The following is an 11,077-nucleotide window of genomic DNA, read 5'->3' as shown; positions in this document are numbered from 1 at the left end:
AATCAGTGATTAATGGAACAGCATTTTCCTCCATTTCCTTTTCAAAGGTCCAGCTAGTTTACCGGTTACCTTATTTTAATCCTTCAGGTATAACACAGAACCAACAGTTTGTTTAGCTGAACACGTGCCATCCGCTTTCATCCTTACCTCAGTCTGGGAAACAGGCACTCTCATTGCGCCTAATTGACAAATGAGGAAACCTAGGATGCCAGACGCACTAGCTCTTCCAGGAACACACAGTGAGTCAGTAGGAAAACCAGAATTCTGACTGCAGAGCCAAGCCCTAGGGGCAAGAAGATCTCAAGTCCCAAAGTTGCTCTGAGCCTCAATTTCCACATCTGTAAACTGGGCATAAATATAGGCTCTCTGAGCTGAGGTTGGGAGACGTGCTGCGGTTAGAAAGACCCACTTCTTGTTCTAATATTCTGATGTCTGTGGAATTACTCAAGGATATGTAAGCACTAGCTTTTAAAGTAAGTGTCCTGAGGAATATTACCTTTAGTTCCCGCATTTTTAATGGCATGCCCAATAGCTGTTTGGTCTCTTTCCTGAGTTTCATTTTTTCTCCACTTTAGTCTATTGGTGCATTTGGTGAAACCCTTTGTGTTCTTTTGCGTGCTACCAAGCATCTTACTGTAGACACTCTCTCATCAGACATTGGGGCAACGCCCAGGTGGGGGTAGCACAATGTCAAGGAGTAAGGGTACTAAGTGACAGGGATTCTGGGAAGATGGGGGCGGTGGTGGCTGCACAGGGTTTATGTTTCACCAAACACCCACACAGAAAGCAAACCATTAAAGAGCAAACAACACAACTAAGTAAATATACAGCATTTACAACAAATTGGGATTACAATTTATCCCCCAAATCCCCAAATCCAGTGGATAGGGACAAACCACAGGCCCTTTTCCCTCCATCAAAAACCATAACACATTAAGAGAATGAAGCCAACATTTTTTTTCATTCATCAAAGATTCACTGTATAAGAGGCAACCTGAAAAAGGGGAATCTCAACTCAGGGGCAAAGGCAGGCCCTTTTGAGGGAGAAGAGGGCCTGGAATCAAGGGCCAACAGCAGGTAAGTGCTAGGTGGTGGAGTCTCAGGGAGGAGGAAGAGGCTTCAAAACTCATGAACTTGGTCGCTGGCTAACAGAGCTCCACCAAACCTCTCAGGTAACCTCAGAGCAGGCAGCCCACTCAGCATAGTGGGTGGAGGCTGATTCCTCTTAGGTCTTATGAAGCTGCACAGGGAGGGTCACAGCTCACCTGGGGGAGGTGTAGGGGAATCATGGATGCTCTCTATTTCAGCCTGCTCTCCTGGAGAGGCAGGGCTCAGAGCATCAAACTCCAGGAGCAAGGCTCTTCTAAGGCTAGCAGGACTAAGATTGGAGATAGAGGCCAGGTCATCAAAATTAGGGGAAGAGGAGTAGGAGCTAAAACAATAGGGGTGGGGGAGTGGAGGGACCCTGGTCAGGAAACCCACTGGTGAATGAGCAGGGGCTATTGTGGGAGGGGCAGAAAGAAGAGGGGGAGGAATTCTCAACAAACCAGCCAGGAAAGGATACAGGTGACCCGGGGGTGAAGGTGAGGAGGCATACATGTGGACTGCACACCAGATGGGCTGGGAAAGAAGGCTTGGGGCCTCAGGATCAGAAGCTTGATTTTGATGTGTTCTGGAAGACTAGACTTCCTGAGGCTAGCCCAGGGGAAGGAGGCCTTTCACATTCAGGCTCTGGGAGAGACGGGCAACTGCTAGGGTTAGACCTTCTCTGGGTGTGATGGGTCCCGGGGACAAATCCTACAAATAATGTGCTGCTAAGGATGGCAGGCCTGGTGCAGAGGGAGCTGTAGATGCAGTCGCTCTTTGCAAGCGGGATGCAGGCCCTGGCACAGATGCGCAGCGGAGGACAGCAGGTCCAAACCAGGGTGGCATGACTTCTCAGGACAGGGCCTGGGAGCGCATGGGGTGGCTTCGGAGGTTTGGACCTGGCTGGGAAGCCAGACTCCCCGGAGACCTTGGAGAGGATGGTGGCAAAGGCACTGACCTCTGAGACTCAGGTGCCTCTGGAAACAGACAGCACCATGGAAGCTTGTGAGCTTGGGCAGCCAACTTGGGGTTGCGCTGCTACTGCCCATGGCCGTTCGCAGGCTCATGCAGTGAGTTGGAGGCCTGCTGGCCTGGATAGCCCACATCGTGGTTTGCTCTGCAGCGGATGCGCTGCCAGTGTGTGTGGTGTGGAGACCTTGGTCCATCTCCAGCTCCACACAGCTCAGCTCTGTGTGGGGACTTGGACTGCCCTGGAGCTCAGAACGCCCTTTCCCACAAGCAGTGCAAGGAGCGTGACCTCGGGTCCTTAGGTCGCTGGTGACTGTGGATACCTTGGGGCTGACATCGCCTTTGCTGTTCCCGCAGGGGTTGCTATGGGCAGAGACTACTTCATTCTTCGGCCTTGCTGTTACTTCCTGCTGCTCCTTATTTTTAGAAGGAGGGGAAGGGAAGGAGAAAGAAAGAGAGGGAGAAAACTGCAATATATGGTTGCCTCTCCCGCCACCCCCTACTGGGGACCTGGCCCACAACCCAGGCACATGCCCTGACTGGGAATCGAATGGCTACCATTTGGTTCACAGGACGGTGCTCAATCCACTGAGACACACCAGACACCAGCCAAAGCAGCTTCTGCTCCTTCTTGAAGCACTACTAGGTGGCCATGGTGCCAAAAGGTCCATCAGAAACTGGAGACCGAGGACACCGCCGCTGCCTGCCTTAGAGCCCGGTCTAGATGACTGAGGGTGCTGGGGGGTGGCCCCCCCACACATTGCAGTCTCTGCTTGGGATTGGTCAGGTGGCTTCACGTGATTGCCATTTTCTCAGCAGTCTGCAACCCAGCGTTAACTAACTCTGAATCAGATGAGGCACTCCATGCCCTCTGGTATCTGCTGGAGAACCAGTGCACTGAATTCCCTATTTTTCCCTGGGCCCCCAGCAGGTGTGTTGGAAAGTAGTTGGCTCGGGGAGCCAACAGGAACAGTGTTTGTGAGGGAATTTGGCGGTTGGTGATCAGGTTGGAGGCAGTGGAGGAATTTAAAATAAAGTGTTTCTCTTTTCATTCAATGCTAGTATTTACTATTTCACTTTTATCATGTTATCTAGGTGTAAATATGATTCAAAAATTAAATAATAGGTGATGCAGTTGATGTAGAAATAGTATATAGAAATTTTACATAAGGAATTCAAGGAAATTGTAAGTATGGTTTCAAGAAGATAAACACCACCTCAAATATACAAGGTCTGTCCAGTGGGTATCCGGCCATGCAATACGGAAAATAGAGACATTTATTGAAGAAGACAGAAGAAACATTGTACATAGGATAATGGCACCTCAGTCTCCTTCAAAGTAGGCACTTGGGACTTTAATGGGGTACAGGGCATGGGTCCCCTGATAACAGGGGACACTCCCACAATCCTGTCTCCGTGCAGGATTGGGGAAGGCAGGGTTGAGCACAGAGGGAAGGTATAGTTGTTAAGATACATTGCATAACAAAGGAAGTTAATAGCTGTGCCTTCCTGAAGGGAAGAGATCTGCAGCCCAGTGTGATTTGTGTATCTGACTGTGACAACGTTCAGGGACTCATGACATAGCCACAATGGAAGTGAGGGGCAGAGGCAGATGCAGATGCCTACCCTGGATGCCATGTGTCACTGTGAACTCTTGCCCTGAATAAAGACGGCAGCCAAAAGAGGGTCAAAGACACTGGGGAGCTGGCAAATGGCGGACACTAACACACCATAGGAAGAGCCAGATCTGAGATCACATAGGAAATTCTGAGCCAAGCATTTAAAATTATGGCAGGCTGAATGTCAGACAGAGACACAAGGTCAGAGGACGAGTGCAGAGAATTTTGCAGAGAAGGCACCATGAGGAGGTCTACCAGGGGGATCTGCCTGAAGAAGTCGTGCAGCAGAGATGGTGGTATGTGGGAGACATGAGAGATGCTTGGAGCTGAACTGTGACTGGGAATGCTGAGCTGCAGACTTCTGTTCTTCTGAAAGATGGTACCTATGAGTGGCATATTCCGAAACTCGCCTGGTTTGGCAGAAGGAAGTAGGACTGTGTGTTTTGGGCTGTTTTTAAAGAGAGCAGACTTAATGGCAGAAATTTGCCGTTATTCTAAATCTGTATAACCTTTAGTTAAACAACCCATTTCCTTCTTCACCAAACTCTTGCTTTGGGAGTCACACTTCTTGGCGGTGTGCAATCAAACCCCACAGCAGTTCTCGAACTCCATTGGCTCGTTCTCTAACAGGTCCTCACACAGTTCTCCCAGTCACCATCAGCTGCCCCATTGTATTTTCCTGAATCTCATCAATGGTCTGAAATATCTTCCCTTTCAAAGGTGATTTTAGTTTTGGGAAAAGCCAGAAGTCTCAGGGGACCACATCTGGGCTGTAGTGGGATTGAGTTACCTGGGTGATATGATGTTTTGCCACAAAACTCTGCACCAGACATGCTGCATGAGTGGGCATGTTGTCATGATAAAGCTGCCAATCACCAGTTGCCCATAGCTGCAGCCTTCTGAGTCATCCAAGTAGTTTCCGTAGAGGAATGTTCAAGGGTAATACAAAATTTGATGCAGATCTGTGGCTCTACTCAGTCATTTTGAATGCCATGGCCACACAGTACACATGCTCACTCAATGGCATCTACTGACTCTACTGACTAGTATGGTGAAGTATGTGCATTCCAGTGTACTCTCCTTGGCTCCCAAGTTACATCAATATCATGCAAACCGTTCTCATTATATTAACAATGGCTGGACTCTTTCCAGACAGTCTGCATGTACAAGTCTTAAAGAGTTACCATCTCCCACTTACTGATGGCAGCAGGTTTGAACACTAATTACCTGTTTTTTAATGTGAGAACGACTTGCAAGTGCATTACAGAAATGGGAAGATTTAACTAGAAATTGTATCAACTTAAAATGGCCAAAATGCAGTTTTCTTTCAGCACCTAAATTTTTTGCATGCAAAATTAGAAAATGCTAGCTCTAAAACTAAACTCAATGAATAGGAAGCATATATTGATTTGGAAATTAAGTTTCTAGGAGGAGCACAGATAAAATTTTTACGTTAATAAGATGGCCGGAGAGTCCCACAGCTAGTGGAGGGTGTTAGAAGCAGGAGCCGATGAAATGAAGTTCCCAGGGCTTCTCCGAGGCCTCTGCCTGGGTTGCCCACGTGATCGCCCCACTCCTAACAAATGCAATGGCTTCCAAACTCCTGCTGCCCTGCTCAGGCAAAGGCACCGTGTGCCAGAAGATTACCCAGAACTTTGGCCTCTGGCATCTCTCCAGCGACTGCTTGTTGCAGAACATCAAAGCCAATATGGAAATTGGTTATATGGCAAAGCAGTACATAGAGAAAGGTGTTTTGTTTCCAGATCATGTGATCACATGCCTAATGATGTCGGAGCTGGAAAACAGGTGTGATCAGCACTGGTTCCTAGACAGTTTTCCTAGGATAGGACATTAGTTCAGGCTGAAGCCTTGGACAGAATTAGTGACCTGGATCTAGTGATCACTGAACATTCCATTAGAAACAAAGACTGTCTCAGCCACTGTCAGATTCACCCTCCTAGAAGGGTGTATAACCTGGATTTCAATCCACCTAATGTACATGGGGTTGATGATATCACTGATGAACCATTGGTCCAGCAGGAGGATGATAAACCTGAAGCAGTTGCTGCCAGGCTGAGACAGTACAAGGACATGGCAAAGCCAGTCATTGAGCTGTACAAGAGCCAAGGGATGTTCCACCAATTTTCCAGAACGGACACTAACAAAATCTGACAGTGAAATTTATTCCTGCTACCTTAAAAATAAGTATTCTTCTTCATGCATTGCAATTATCCCCAGTGAGGATCCTTTACTATTTCTGGGAGTGACTTCAGTGTAATCATTGCCTTTGGAGTTTGGAGCAGAGGTATATGAAATGGGAAATGGCCTGATCCCCGATTCCATACTCTACTCCTCCATCCTTCACTCCCTTCCTCCTCCCTTACAGCAAAATAGACAGCTTCAGCCACTGTCAGGGTCACTCAGTGTGTCTCAGCAGTGTCTGCTGTTTTTGAGGTTTCCCAGCAACTGAGGGGCCCTTTGCTAGGCGGTATCAATAAAAGACAAACACCTTTCCTGTGGTCTTTGAAAGACAATGCTTGTTTCATGTCCAGTGGCCTAAAAATATATATATATATATATATATTTCTGGTTTTCCTCAACAAACTCCTTCAATGATTTTGAAAAAGATTAAGTTTTTGTAAAAAATTAAATATTTTGAGAAAAGAAAAATTCAAGTGACACCTTTTCTCAGTTTTCATTCTATTGCCACACACGTGGTTCCTTCCTTGTTAGGCAGAAATGGTTTGGATGGTCTCTTAAGATTCATACCTGTCCTTATAATCTGTGTTCTAAGCAGCTATGAATTAATTTTGCTTTCCATTATCCTGACAGGCTTATTTAGACCTGAAAATATTGCTGTGTTTAATACCCTTGCAAACATAAAATAGGCCACTTATCAAAGGCCTACTGAGTGATATGTGCAGTTTTGGGACCTTTATAAATACAGGGCAGGACAAGAGTAGGTACAGTTGTTCATGTGGACAGTAATACATAACTAATAAATAATATACAACAGTAAACTATGTTTTGTGCTTTCTCAGCTGAAAGCCTACTTTTGCCCTGCCCTGTATTTCATCTTCCAGGCATCCTGTGCGATAGGCATTGTCCCACATTTACAAGGGAAGAAAGCAAGGTCACAGATGCGAAGTGACTCACCCAGGCCCCTGCTGCCAAATAGCATAGCCAGGACTCATACTCAGGTTTTCTTGCAGCCTGAGTTTGCCCTTGGATGTTAACTTCCTGTTTCCTGTCCCATGTAGCCCAGGGAGTGAGACTGCTTGGTTTTGCTTGTATTTAAGAACGACCTCACATCAATAACAGAGTTCCCTGTGGTGACATTCAGCTTTATATGATAGTATTCTTATTCCCTTTGCTTAAGCAAAGGGAGCTGCTATAGGAAAATCTGAGCCCTTGGTCCTCCTCTGTAACTACTCATTTATGAATATAATGAAAGGTGTCAAAGTAGGCTGGCTTGAGTCTGGGCTAATCTGTGAAGAAGGCATGCTCCTGTCCCTCACCTACCCTTTTGTGTCCATCCATGCTTTTGAGCCCCTAAAGGGACCTTTAACCTTCAGCCACCCTCAGCTATGGTGCTCAAACATAGGTCTGGGCTCCAGATATCAGAATAAATCACTCCCTCACTGCCACCCCAAACAAGGCCCTGATAATAAACTGATCCTTCCTAAAGTTCTTCTGGCAGATGAACCAATGGTGACTGTGCAGCTAACACAGGGTAACCCCGACTTTATACCATCTCCCTGTATTACATTACACATTAACATGATTCTGAATGCCAAGTTCACCCCTTTGCCTGCCATCTGATGTGGTGACGCTGCTTCTCATGCACAGTTTTGGCAGAACCAAGAGAGACTGGCTTCCTGTCTTACCTGCCTCCCCCAGTGTTACTTTCTATTACCATCCAGGAACCAAGCTCAGATGAGCTTCAGCTTCAGCCAGGTTATGCCCGCCTCTTTGGTAGGGAAAGGAAAAGGTGATAATACCAATGGGTGGGAGAGGTGCTGCTGTGGCTTTTCCTGCCACTTAAAGTGTTATTGACCCCTGGCTGGTGTGGCTCACTGGATTGAGTGCCTACCTGTGAACCAAAGGGTCACCAGTTAGATTCCCAGTCGGGGCACATGCCTAGGTTGTGGGCCAGGTCCCCAGTGAGGGATGTGTGAGAGGCAACCACACATTGATGTTTCTCTCCCTCTTTTTCTCCTTCCCTTCTCCTCTCTCTAAAACTAAATAAAATCTTTTAAAAAAATTTGAGACAGGATAATGTACGAAAGATGCCTGTGTAAACCCATAACTAGGGCTTTTATGAAATTCAGTTCACTGGAACCTGAGTTCAGTATTCAACTTTAGCTGTTTGTCTAAACCATTTACCAGTCTGCTGGAGGTCTTTGCTCAAATCATAAAGACCACAAATTTCCAAATGTTATGGTATAGGCATTCTTAGCAGTTACTGGTAATTGCTACTTCATGCTAAGTACATTACAAGCATTGCCTAATTAAACCCTTAACAATTACCCAAGAAAATGGATATGATTTCAATTATATTGACTCCTTGTATTTAAAAACTGAAATAATCCTATTTATGTGAACTTGGGCCGTTTTAGTACCTTTCTTTAGTTTGAGTTCTCCACTCTCACTAATAGGTAAAACAATGTATTTGCTCCCGCCTGGAATCTTCGTTTCTGTCTCTCTGGTGCTGAGAGAGGAAATGGGCAATTAATGCATCCTGACAGTAGTTACACACTGTACAGACAGAAGGCATAATCTTATCTGTACCCTGCCTGGCTTATGGGGTCTTGGGAGGCATCTCTATCTACCTGATGAATTTCACTTATTACTTTTCATTTAACAGACAGTATCTTTTCTTGCTGCAGTTAATTTTGCCAGAGAGGCAATTCATAAGGTACAGTTATGTTCACAGCATGAAGTGCTTCTTTCTTCCCCTCCATTTTTAGTAACTCCCTTGTCTATTTGGTGTCTCAAAAGAAGAACTCAGTAATGGAGATTTCTTTTTATATAGGAATGTTGTCTAGTCATAAGTTACCATCCTTTTCTGTATAGAACTGACCCAGTCTGGTTTCCAGAGGAGAAGTATGTAACAGACAGGTGTCCGGAAACCATGAAGCCATATTTAAGCTATGAAGAAAAATCTACTTCCTACATCTGTTCAGATATATTACAATTGTAATTGTTTATACATGCCACACTGTTACAGAGCAGGCAGGGGGTTGTTCACAATAAATTGTTACAGAAAGGATCCCCCTTTTCTGTCTCTGGAGGTTCCTCCCCCCCTCCGCCACACACCTGCGAGGTTCAAAATGCCCGCCGCCAGAGGAAAGACACCTCTCAATGCCAGAGACTGGTGAAAAGGAAAGGAATTATTTATTTAAAAGTTACACAGACTTAGAGTAATGGCTTAATGTCTTCAATAAGATACTAAAGTCCTCTAGAATACCCACAGATGCACAGTCCTTCCCTCTCCCTGTGCCCAGTCCGGGGTACCGTGTCTCAGGAAAAGAAGTAGAAGTCCGTGATTCAGGCTCCCGGCACCATCAGCTCTGTGGCCGCTGCAATCTCCAGTTAATCCAAAGCCATGCGGCACCTTCTCACGGCCCACCAGCAAGAGTCCTTCCTCCCCTTTCTTCCTGGCAAAGTCTCTCCTGCTGCCTAAGCCGCATGGCAAAAAGAAGCACCCCCAAACCACATGGTCCTCTCCTATTCACTCCTTCAGAACCGCGTGGTCCTCTCCTTTCCACTCAGACCCACGTGGTCCTCTCTCCCTATGGCTGCCGTGCCTGGGTTTAAATCCCAGCGCCCATCTTCCTTTGCAGCCCCATTTCCGACTCCTCCTACAGTCAGTTACACCTGCCAGCATCCCTGTATTCTTCCAGCTTTACCGGGCTTCCATAGTAAGTCCAGGCAGGTGTGGCCCCATGGTACGGAGCCAATCATCTCCAAGCTCTCACGCAGGCACTGTAACCCTGGGGGGGGGGGGGGAGTTGCTTCCCAGTCCCATCTTGGGTGGAATTCGCTCCCATCCCCCTGGCTGAAAGCAAGGGCACAGCCATTTAACATATGTATGAAACCAGTTAAAGGTTATAGATATGTTAAATGACCATGCCAGGGGTTAGCTGCAAAGCTGTTGCTACCCAAAACATCTCTGAATGGCTCTGTTTGTTCCATGTGTCCCATCCCCCCCTGGCTCAGGCTTGTGGGGGTGAGGACATCCTATATATATTTTTCTAGTATTTCCTGGACACCTTGAGTTCTGGACCCCATTACAAATCCCTTCTTGGGGCCCTCCTCTTGGCTGCACCCTGCTTCAATACCTTATCTTTCTTTTAACCAATTGCACAGTTCTTGCCAAAATAAATGCTGTTATACGTATGCTTCAGGGAATTCTCCAATTTAGGTAGTGTGTGTGTGAGGGAGAGAGAGAATGGGAACAAGATAGAGATGGTAAAACATTTCCAAAAGGGAGAAAGGTTTTGTATGGCATGGATAGTCCTTCCTTAGTGATAATCAGGCTATTGTTCCAGGAAGTTCAGTAACTTTGAAATAAAAGATTTTATGTTTAAAACTTTTCAAAGGAGCAGTGCACCTAGAAGATTCTCCCAGGGGTTAGTCTGTGTCTAACTCTATTTCATTAAACCTCTCTTTTCTTTATTTTAAAGAGCTTTGGCTATAAAATCAGAAACGTACCAAATAAAAACAAATTGATTTGTATTTAACTTAAAAAGATGAAAACTCAGTCTTTATGTAAGCTACAAAATGTCAGGGTTTAGAGGGCTTTTCTCGTTTCATGAGAATTTTGTACTATAGATTTTTATTTTTACTCTTGTTTTTGAGATGAACAGATCTCTGGGGAGAAATTGTTGAGTTCCAATAGCATTTCACTGTGATCCCTCTCAAGCTCAAATCAGTTCTCTAACCTAATGACAGCTTGTCTCTTTGGTTTACTGTCCTGTGAAATGTCAGATCCACTTTCCCAGAAGTCATGTGTTTATAATGAGTCAGTGCTTTCCTTCTGTGTCAAAGTCATCGGCCCTCTTGATTTGTATGTGCTTAATTCAAAGACTCCAAACCTAATCTGTAAATGCTCTTATGTTAATTGTCTTATTATTTTGATTATCTTGCTTGAAGATTATTCATACTTTTAAATTTGATAGAAATAAAGTTTTTTCTGCTTAAAAAAGTTAAGATAGTTTAGGGACTGTCTCTGAACTAAATAATGCTTCTGAAGGAAACAAATGCCAATAACTCATTCCTCCCTCTCCTACAACTCTGAAACCAAAGTCTGTCTTTGAAATGCAAATACCTGGACCATCTCTTAAAATGCAAAGTTTTGGGAAAGTAAATCTTATCAAAAGCATTGTGGGGGGAAAGCC

At 45.4% G+C, this 11,077-nt stretch overlaps 1 pseudogene; it reads left to right on the top strand.

Moving 5' to 3' along the window:
* Positions 1–3,915: 3,915 nt before the first annotated feature.
* On the top strand, positions 3,916–5,846 carry LOC112322395 (adenylate kinase 4, mitochondrial pseudogene; annotated as a pseudogene).
* Positions 5,847–11,077: the final 5,231 nt, after the last annotated feature.

Source organism: Desmodus rotundus, chromosome X (genome assembly GCF_022682495.2).
Source record: "Desmodus rotundus isolate HL8 chromosome X, HLdesRot8A.1, whole genome shotgun sequence".
Taxonomy (NCBI): Eukaryota; Metazoa; Chordata; class Mammalia; order Chiroptera; family Phyllostomidae; genus Desmodus; species Desmodus rotundus.
Note: the sequence above shows the minus strand (reverse complement) of the source record. Positions and strands in the feature narration are given on the sequence as shown.